This window comes from Antechinus flavipes, chromosome 3, assembly GCF_016432865.1.
Source record: "Antechinus flavipes isolate AdamAnt ecotype Samford, QLD, Australia chromosome 3, AdamAnt_v2, whole genome shotgun sequence".
Classification (NCBI taxonomy): Eukaryota; Metazoa; Chordata; class Mammalia; order Dasyuromorphia; family Dasyuridae; genus Antechinus; species Antechinus flavipes.
The window spans coordinates 362641760-362652967 of record NC_067400.1 but is presented as its reverse complement, the minus strand read 5'-3'; positions in this window follow the sequence as shown (position 1 = coordinate 362652967).

The window sequence follows — 11208 nt, the reverse complement described above, 5'->3', positions numbered from 1 at the left end:
TATTTTTATGGCATACATACCTGGTCTATTCTCCAATATCTATTACACACATAATTTTTGCTAAATGGTTAAAATTTGTTTAAATGTTTTTTTTTGTTTTAATATTTCTAAAAGAAAGTCAACAAAAAATAAAGCATAACTTTCAATTTATATTTGTTTACATTAAAGTTGGATCAATATTTTCTTAGGTTGAGATGTTTTAAAGTCAAACTTTAAAAAATTAAGACTGTTGTGACTGTATAATATTGTTTTTAAGTCTCCAATCAATTTCTAATTCTATTTTGCTGTATTAAACCTATATTTTCAATTATTCTTGTTCTTAAATTCATTTTTAAAAAATATCTTCCTTGCATGAACTTGGAGTTGGGAAGTGAAGTAATGTCCCTGATTGTTCCAAGGAATTTTAACCCTCAATATGCCATATCTTGAGGAGATATCTAATTTATATGAAAAAAAAAATCTGAATTGGGATCATGTTTCTCCTGCTCATTTTTTTTTTGCTCATACCCATGAATAAGGAGGTTCTTTTTGAATTTCTAGACTATTATGATTCTCTAACTTTTCAAAAATAATGACCCCTCTGTAATGACCCAAATTTTTTTCATGCTGGTCCCTCCAATTCACCCCACAATTGGATAGTAACCATTGTTTGGAAAATGCAGAATACCCAAAACAAACAAAAATCCAAAGAAAATTAAGTAATGTTTTTATTTCATGTATGTATATGCTTATGGAAAATTCAAACATATAAAGAATTGTATTTATTTAGAAAATGTTTCCTTATTTATTTATCCATGTATGGATGCATATCATTCATCCAATTCTATTCATGGATCTGTGGCCATGTGGGGAGCCACCAATTTAGTGAGACTTTTACTACAAGTATTTATGTACATGTCTTATCAAGGAGTCATGTCAATAAGCATTAATGTACTAACTTAGAAGTACAAAGAAAGGCAAAATATATATACTGGTGTCAAAGAGCTTACAAAATAAATATAAAAATCATGTATAAAAAGATATTTACAGAGTAAATTGTAAACACAAATAGGTGTTTTAATATTTAGGAGAACTATAGAACTCACAATCCTACTAGATTACAGACTTCCTAAAGCCTAAACTATTTTTTTTCTCTTGGTGATTTTTAGCAGCATTAGCACAAATCTTTGTAAACAGTAGTTAATAGCATTTTCCCAAATTGAATGTATTGAATTTCTGTACTGTTCCCTTTTCTGTACTATGGACCCTCTATAAATTCTTGTTGGATGAAAGGTAAATATACAATAATAGGTTATTAATAGGGAATGCCAAAAGACAAAATAATTTTGGGACTTCTATTGAATACATATTTTTCATGATTTCATGCATTCAAAAATTTGAACTTACACATGTATTGGTTCTGCAGTTATATAAACTATTGCAAGAATGTCACATATACACATGCACATGCATACATATATCCAAATATACATATAAGTATAAAGTTCAAGGTCTCCCATTTTATCCAGAGCCATCTCCAGTTGTCTTGATTTATATCTGGCCATTGGACCCAGAGGCCTCTGGAGGAGAAAGTGAGGCAGGTGATCTTGCACAGCCATCCCTCACTTAAGTCCAATTCACTTGCACGTTATGGCATCACCTCCCTGATGTCATGGTCCTCTTTGAGAAAAAACAAAAAATCTCTACAACCTACAACAAATATGTGTACGTGTGTTTACAAATTTCAAACCCTCTTTATTTATAAATAAGTACATATATATGTGTGTATATGTATATACAAAGAGAGACTAGATAATTTCCGAGGCTCAGAAAGCTATTTGAATTTGAATTCAGGTCTACCTGATTCCAGGTCCAATGCTTTATTCACTGTGGCTCCCAGCTATCATATATGTGCATGTGTGTATGGATGAATGGATACACACATACATATATGGGTATGTGTATATATTTAGAGAGAAAGAGAGAGATAAGAGAGCACAAATAATCTGTAACACATATGTACACAATTATATTGTATTCAGACATGCAATAAACACATGTGTATGCACACATGTGTTACATACATGCATAGATTCATACATACATGCAATCTGTACAGCAACCCTGACTAGGATATCAGGACAGGTATTATCACCCCCATTTTGATGAGAGTTAATTCCATTTAAAGTAACTACATCACACACATGAGAACTTGCTAATAAAAAAATGAATCAATCAAAGGCATTAAACGACATCTTATAAGTCCTTAATCAGTCTGAGAGGGCTAACAAAATTGTTAGATAATATGAAATTTCCCTACACAGGAAAGATTTGGGGATTTATGGAAGATACTAGTCATGCTGTGGCTATAAAAGAACAATCCAATTTGGAACTCAGATACTTGAAATTGTTTTCAATGTCAAGGAAAGAGAAGTCCCAGTTAACCCCTTGAGAGACATCACTGAGGCAGTAGGTGAGGAGATAAGTTTTTTGTAGGCATCTCTGGGACAGCAATGGCTAATGGAAGCATCTGCAACAGGAGCCTAAGGCAATCTAGACAAATTGAGCAAAGAGAGCTCCAGAACACTACAAAGAACAGCAGAAAGCTATTTCACACATACCTAAAGGAAACATCGTATGAATGTCACATAAAAGAAAAAAGACTTTTATTCAGCTGATCACTATTAATTACACTGTAGCAGAATATTCTGAGCTGAAATTGGTCTGATCAGCTATAGTCAGATACATTGTAACTGGACTCTAACATAATGATGTCATTTTGGGCCTCTTTGAGAATGGAGTACAACAACCAACCACTTACCTGCTGTGTGACCCTGGATAAGATACTTAACCCTGTTTCCTTTGGTTTCCTTATCTGTAAAAATGAGCTAGAGAAGTAAATGGCAAAAAACTCCAATATCTTTATCAAAAAATACCCAACAACAAACTAAACAATTTATACAATGCTTTGTGGTTTTCAAAGTACTTAACAAATGTTGTCTTATTTGTTTTTTGTTTATTTTTATCTTTTTTATATATAGCTTTGTATTTACAAGTTATATGCATGGGTAATTTTACAGCATTGATAATTGCCAAATCTTTCGTTCCAATTTTTCCCCTCCTTCCCTCAACCCCTCCCCGCAATGGCCGGTTGACCAATACATGTTAAGTATGTTAAAATATAAATTAAATATAATATAAGCATACATGTCCTAACAGTTATTTTGCTGTACAAAAAGAATTGGACTTTGAAATGGTGTACTATTAGCCTGTGAAGGAAATCAAAACTGTCAGTGGACAAAAATATAGGGATTGGGAATTCTATGTAATGGTTCTTAGAATTCTCCCAGAGTTCTTTCACTGGGTGTAGCTGGTTCAACTCGTTACTACTCTATTGGAGCTGATTTGGTTCATCATTGCTGAAGTTGGCACGTCCGTCAGAATTGATCATCATATAGTATTGTTGTTGAAGTATATAATGATCTCCTGGTCCTGCTCATTTCAATGTTGTCTTATTTGAGCCTAAAATAACCCTGAGAGTTAGGCATTATTATTATCCTCATTTTATAGATGAGGAAACTGAGGTAGACAGAAATTAAGTGAAATGACCAGGGTCATACAAGTGTCTGAGACTGGATTGGTACTTAGGTATTCCTGACTCCCAACTGAAACTGTCCTCTCTGCCACCACATCAAACTAATTAAATCTGGCTGTCTTTTGGTTGCAGCTGACAATCAATAGGAGAAACACGGTAGATGGATGGGAATTCATGAGCTAAAACTTTGGGGTTCTCCCTACTCCATTGAGGGAAGAAGTTGTTAACCATCTTTTAGGACCTCAATCTGCCAGTAAAATAGAGTTTGGGGATAGTCCTAGAGTGCATGTTACATGTATTTTGTGACACAAAGTAACTAACGAATGTCAAGAACTCTACAAAGCTTAAAGTGCTATATAAATAACAATTGTTGTTGTTGTCATTATTGTTGTTATCCTAGAGCTCCTAAGCTTCCAGACTAATTAGAACTTCCTTCTTGGAACTTCCTTCTTGGAGACTCATACTGCACTCATATTAAATTCAAGCAATCTTTATAGAGCTAGACAGGAGTGTGCTAGTAAATTACAATTGGGAACTCAGGAGGAGAAAAATACACCCAAACACAAAAAAGGTGTGTTTACATACACATATATGCATATATGTATACACCCATAAATATATGTGTGCACCTATATGGTATATATACATGCCTATATCTTTATAAGCACTTTTATTATTAACACTTTTGTAACTCTAGACATTGAACCTAACAATACATCAAGTCTTGTTGTGTAGCAATTACCTATTCCTAAGGTGAAAATGCACACATAGAAATTTTAACAATAGGTTTGGTTAGAGTTCATACCAGCATACACCTGTCTCGGATTAACTGAATAAGGCTCAGAGAGATTACAGGACTTTCTAAAATTTACACAGGCAGCAAGAAGTAGAACCAGATCTTCTGCCAGACCAGTATTACCATGTTGTATAAGATCTTTCGAAGGACTTGATCTCCTTACACTTTTCAATTTGCTTCAATGTTACTTGATGTGTGTGTGTGTGTGTGTGTGTGTGTGTGTGTGTGTGAGAGAGAGAGAGAGAGAGAGAAAACAGTTGTTTTTCATACCACAAGATACATAGATATTAGCCATTTATTAAAGCTATTTATTTTTAATTAAATACCTAGGTGAATCATTTTATGAATTTATATTACACTTATAACAATTAAGCAGACTCCTGAATTCCTCCTCCCTCCTAATTTACTAAATGTTAAATTATCTGCACAATTCAAAAAAGACTTTCAGAGCAAAGAGGAGGAAAGGAAGGAAGTAAAGATGATTCAAGCTTTAATAAGATTTTGAGGGTGAAAGTGAGGAAGAAACTTCTCATGCCATGCCATTTAAATCTCTTCCCCTCAAAAAAAAAAAAAAAAGATTCATTTTAACTTACTTTATCCTCAGAACTTAAATCTTTCTTTTCACCTGAGTCATTATTTATTGACTGAACTGGGTTTAATGAATTTACAAGTTACAGTGTAAGCAGCTTTTCAAAGGTCTATCCTATAGAGAAAAATCTTCATCACCTAGATAATATTTATTTAGGCCCACTTATGAAAATGGGCAAATCCTCCTCCAACTCATTTTTCTCTCTTCTATTTTAGAAAAGCATACAACAGTCCAATGCCTGTACAGCCTGAAAATGTGAGGTCAAAATGAAAACATAATGTAATATTATAAGTAATCTTTTTCAGTCTCACCTCTTAAACATTCTAAACTGTGTTCATTTTAGTACTACCAGAATATGCTGGTATGTGGTAATATACTATTAGAATATGCTTAAGACATATTATTTTAAAAATAGCTTTATGCAATCTCAAAATGCATTTTCCTATTCTAATATAGTTTTTCCCCCAAAGACATATTAAGTAATTTTTGTCAATGGATATACAATAATTTCTCTTATAGATGTCTAATGATTTATATAAAATATAAATTCCAAATTTTATCCATTCCCACAAACATATATTAAATGCTGACTACTTGTCCATCATGATTTTGTAGAAATTTGAAAAAGTTAACATGGAGCAAGTGTCAGGAAGTATAGGTGTCTCCAGATGCATTCAAGCACATGGGAGCATGTTAGTTAGGTATTCTCTTATTCAGTGTTAATCATATGCCCTTCAGTTCTACCTCATTCCAATCTTTAAACTTGATCATAGCATCTCCTTAACTCTGCCTGCTTCCAATGTTCAGCATTCTTAGATTTCTCCTTTGTCCTGTTGGGTCCTAACTCTGATTCCTGAAACATCCTTTGTCTAAAATTTATTTGTCTGAATAAATAAATAAAATTTATTATTGGTATTTTAAGCCAAGGATAAAGAACTGGAAATTGAGGAGGTGTCTATTAGTAAGGGAATAGATGAACAAGTTATGGTATAAGATTGTGATGTAATATTATTGTGCTATTTTAAAAATGAGAAGAATGGCTTCAGATAAGCTTGGGAAGACTTATATAAACTGATGCAAAAGTAAGTGAACAAAACCAGCATATAATAATTGCATTATTATCATGATAATCAACTGAAAGACTTGGCTCTGCTGCTCAAAACAATGATCCAAGATTATTCAGAAGAACTCATGGTGAAAAATTTCCTTCATTTACAGAAAAAAAAAACTACTGAACTCTGAGTACAAATTGAAATCTAGGTTTTTCACTTTATTTTTCTTACTATTGTTTTCATAACATGGCTAAAATGGAAATATATTCTGCATAATTTCACAAGTATATTTGATATATTGTTTGCCTTCTTAATGAGTGGGGAATAGAACAGAGGGAGGGAGAAATTTTGGAACCAAAAAATGTAAGTTAAATAAATTGTGTGCGTATGTGTGTGTTTAAGTATGTGTGCAAGAGCACGTATTTAGAGAGTACAATAGGTCCAGGTATGAGAAGGTCTAGAAGAAAGGCTTACGTCCTTTACTCTGATTCTGATTGACTTCCCATAGATACTCAGCAAATACTATTTCAGACGACTTACTCTTGCTATCCTTTGGCCACACTCAAATATTTTTAAACTGAACCTGAGAAAAACAAATCACAAAAGTGACCCACCATGAACTAAAGATATCACAACACATCCCACACTTTAATAAAAAGGCTTGAGGATCTTCATTGCCCCTTTCTTTCCTTCCCCTCTTCAAAGTTAGAATAGAAAGTGCTGACTGTATATCAGTCTTCCTTACTACTTGGGCTAAACTCTCATATTCTTCTTGACCTGGTTATGCTTCTCCTATACAAATCTGACTGAGAGCTTTCCTACAATTTCCTTTGTTTTGCATTATCTCTGAAGGTGGAAGTACTCTCCAAAGTCCACTGATAAATTTTCTAACTTTGCCTCCCCTTTAGTAATTAATATTCAATAGCTAATAAACTGAAAGGGATTTGCTATTTAGAGGTTTAAATAAGTATTTTAAAAAAATACTGAGTATGAATTAATATTCCTTCCTCACCAAGGCTATGTATTTCCACTAAAACACTGAAACTAGTTTTTATTTGACTTAAATTGTGAACTCAGCTTGTTCTTGGCCCCCAAAATTTAAGATATTTTTCAATAAGGGGACAACTTCATAAAGTGGTAGAGAGAGAGTATGGTATAATGGAGTCAGAAGACTTACGTGAGTACCAAATCTGCACAACCCAAGCTGTATGAATCAAGACAAGTCACCTCACTCTTCTGTTCTAAAGGGAAAGGGACAGGGACTTGGCTTATTATTTTCTCAGTACAGGGATCCCCTAGTGATATCCTACTAACCTAAGTTAGTTCTCTTCCTGTAATTTATCATCTTTGAGGGTTGATTAGAGTAATGAGAGGTTAAATGAATCTTCTTGAATCCCACAGTCAATATATATCAGACAGACAAATTCAACCCAAGACTTTCTGGCTTTGAATTCAAGTCTATGCCTAATATGCCACACTGCCTCTCTGAAAATATGTATAATAATGCTCTTGTTATCCTGTGCCACAGAGTTAGTCAAGAGTCATTTGGCTTCAATTTACTTTTGAGTAGAAATAAAATATCCTTCTTATAATACAGGAATAACTTAACATTTTCATAATACTTTTTAAGTTTTAAAGTCTTCTCTAATGGTTATACTTGGAAAGGATTTGAAGATATTTGTGATTCCCAGAGCCCTATGAGGACATCATCTGTTTATCAACCTTGTGGAGTTGGAAATGATTAGTTATATTTACTCAAAACAAGAAGCTACATTATTTCTTATCCAGGTCTTTTGCTGACCTGGTTCTGTTTCCTCTACCTGAATAACAGATTGCCTGCCACTGCATATAACTCACAGGATCTCATCACAATGTTGACAGGCATTCAACAGTCTTGCTAGATCAATGACCCCCATATTATCCTATGGCTAAACACAAGTTTCCCATCACTGAAGATTGCTTTAATGGTCTTTCATTCATTCGTTACTCATCTATTCACTGGTTTTATGATATTAAGACATATATAGGAATGCTTCCAAGTTAGCTGAGGTTTGCTAAGATCTAATCTCTAGACTGAAGGGAAAAGAAGGAAATGAACATATATTTTAAGTGATTGACAACAATCTGAATCCAGAGGATTTCTAAATAAGAGTTTATCAGTTCTTCAAAGAAGTAAACTCAACTTTTAGATTAGGTAGGACCTTGAGTCCTTGGATATGATAACAAACTTCCAAAGTGCCAGTAATAATATTCACTGGACAATACTAAATGAATTTTCAGGGTTACATTAAATAAGCACAATCAGAATAAAAAATTATCTTATTACATTGTCCACTGTCAGTTAGTTTAATATGTCAAAATAGAGAATGAGAGTGGTGACCAGGAATTGAAATATGGGCGTCATCTTTCTACATTTCAGACAAAGTTGATATTACAGCTGATTTCATGGGAGAAATGAAAACAGACATCTACTGTCATTAGTATGCCAGTATAAGAGAAATGTTCAAACCATAAGTGACAATAGGAAATATTCCATATAGTAGGGCATTATGAAAACTGAGTGATTCCTGTGGAAGAGTATATAATGTTTTTTGAATTTCTGTTCCTTTTTAGTCAAATTTTCTTTGATATATATAATGGTTAGGATGCTTTTAAGTACAATATCAGTATAAGTATGCTATGCTAGGATAAACCCCTAAAAAATATTCCTCATGAATGAAACTTAAAACACAAGCTCATCATGCCATAAACCCTTAAAATAAAGATTTCAGGAAATACCAAATATTGTATTAAACTTCTTTCTTTAAAAAAATATTACTTATATTATTGTATATAATCTAAATTTCTTCCTGCATCCCTCTCGGCCCTCCCTGCTACACAACCCTCTTTTATATTAGTATTTCTAATAGGAAAAAATGTAACCAGTTTCTACTCTGTAGGATAGCATAGGTCTTAAGAGAGGGAAAGAAAAGGAAGGAAAGATCCCAATGTATTTAGGAGCTATGAAACTAGAGTCTTCCTCTTTGCCCCATTACTTAATTTTATGAATCTGGATGTATTGTTTCTCAAAGTTATTTCCACATAACATCTTTAACATCTCCTATTTTTATTTCAGATTTCAAATTAATTTTAATTCTTTAGATAAGTTTGGGCAGAAGTATATGCCAATATTTTAATGTTCTGAAATACCTTAATATATTGTATAAATATAGATGCTGAATTTGGGACTCTGGAAGACCTGAATTCAAATTCTAGCTCTGACACTAATTAGATAATCATGATATGGTGGATAAAGTTCTTGCTCTGAATTAAAGAAGTCCTAAATTGAAATTCAGCATTAAACACTCATAAACTATATGGGCAAGCTATTTAAACTCAGATTGCCCCAGTTACCTTATCTACAAAATGAAGACATTAATAGCACTTGTCTCCCAGGGGTTTTTATTGGTGGATCAACTAAGATAATATTTATATAGTGCTTAAAGATTCATTCTTCCCAGACTAGTATTATTGTAGCTCTAACAACACCTTGACCCAGAAATTTTAATGTCCCAACTCTTTAGAATGGTTGTTATCTATCTGTTGTACCACAGAAACAGTGTCTATGATCAGGTTACCTCTTAAGGCTATAATCAAACCCATGGAGATAAACTTTCCTTAACTTATCTAAGCTCATCCAAAACCCACAAATGACCTTTTTCTGGAACCCATTTTCCAGAATAGTGAAAACCTATCAAAACTTAGGCTTCACTGACAGAGCTTTGAGTTACACAACCACCATGGACAATTTCAGCAAAGGAAAAAAGAACAACAAAGTGTCCCGCTATTTTTATACAGACATGCACATGTTTGTAATTTTATATTTAATAAGATGTTTGATCGGTTATAATTTAAACAAAGCAGCACCATTCACAGTCAGGCAATACTCTACTTTTAGAACTGTTTGCAAAGCTACAGAAGCTACTGTGAGAAAATATGCAAATCACTAATTAGATATCACAGACGACAATTAAATTAATTTATAAGGGCTTAAATGCAATTAAATTTTCTCCAGATTGCATCTTTAATGGTGCCTTAGTTAGCTGTTAATATACTTTAAAGCATAATTCAGTCTTTTATTTTTGCAAAGTCATTTAAATGTTACAAATATTACTTTCATGAATATTTCCATAGTGACAAAATAAGTTTACAGTCTAGTTAATTTGTGGGCTATGACATAAAGACCAAAGCTCAACAACCACAGACCTACACCATATCACATTCTTAGTGTGTCCAAATTATCTATTGTGAACAAGTACTTTTGAAAAGGGGACGAACAGAGATGATTAAGATACTTTAAGCAAATGAAAATCTAGAACAAAGGAAAGTATAATAAGTTCAAATAATAAGTTGTTTGCGTTTTCTCAACTATACTGATGTCAGTAAAATGATTTTAGATAAACAAATTAATAAAACTTTACTCTGGATCATAATGATTGAATATCTTTCCATGTATTCAAATTTAAAAAAAAATTCTCACTCATATATACAAAATAAAAAACCATACAACAGTCTAAACTAATCATCTCAAAATTTATTAATGTTACATCACAGCTCTCAGATAGATAACAAGAAATGTTGAAAGAACAGTTCTTCAGTGTATTATATGGAATGTCTGCTAGAAAGCATTTAATAATAAATATCCAACTAGAGTACCCATAAAAGAAATTTGCATGACTGGTCCAAAGCATTTTTAGCAAGAGATTGTCAGCTAAATTCAGATGTCATTTTTGAAATAAATGGTTGGTTCTGTGCGGAGAAATAGGGAAAGCCTTGATAAAGAAGGAGATGTATCTATGGAAATCATAACTTTACTTGACAGCAATATGAAAATCCAGAACTGATATTTCTGGATTGGAGTGGGCTATAGAAAGTGGGGAAGTATTAATGAGGTTTTTTTGTTGGTTTTTTTTTTGTGTGTGTGTGTGATGGGACAAAAAAAAAAAAAAAAAAAAAACTATGCTCAATTAAAAATCAAACCCACACTTTACAAAAAGATGCTCAGAATAGCCTCAGTCTATTTTCCCCCTCTGGAGACATTAAACCATTTCCAAATGAAAACCAGCAAGTTGCATTTTTTCTCCTTATGAATAAAAGTAGAAAAAAAGTGAAAAAGGAATAGTAGAAGCATTCCTACCTGGTTTCCAGATGAATTGAT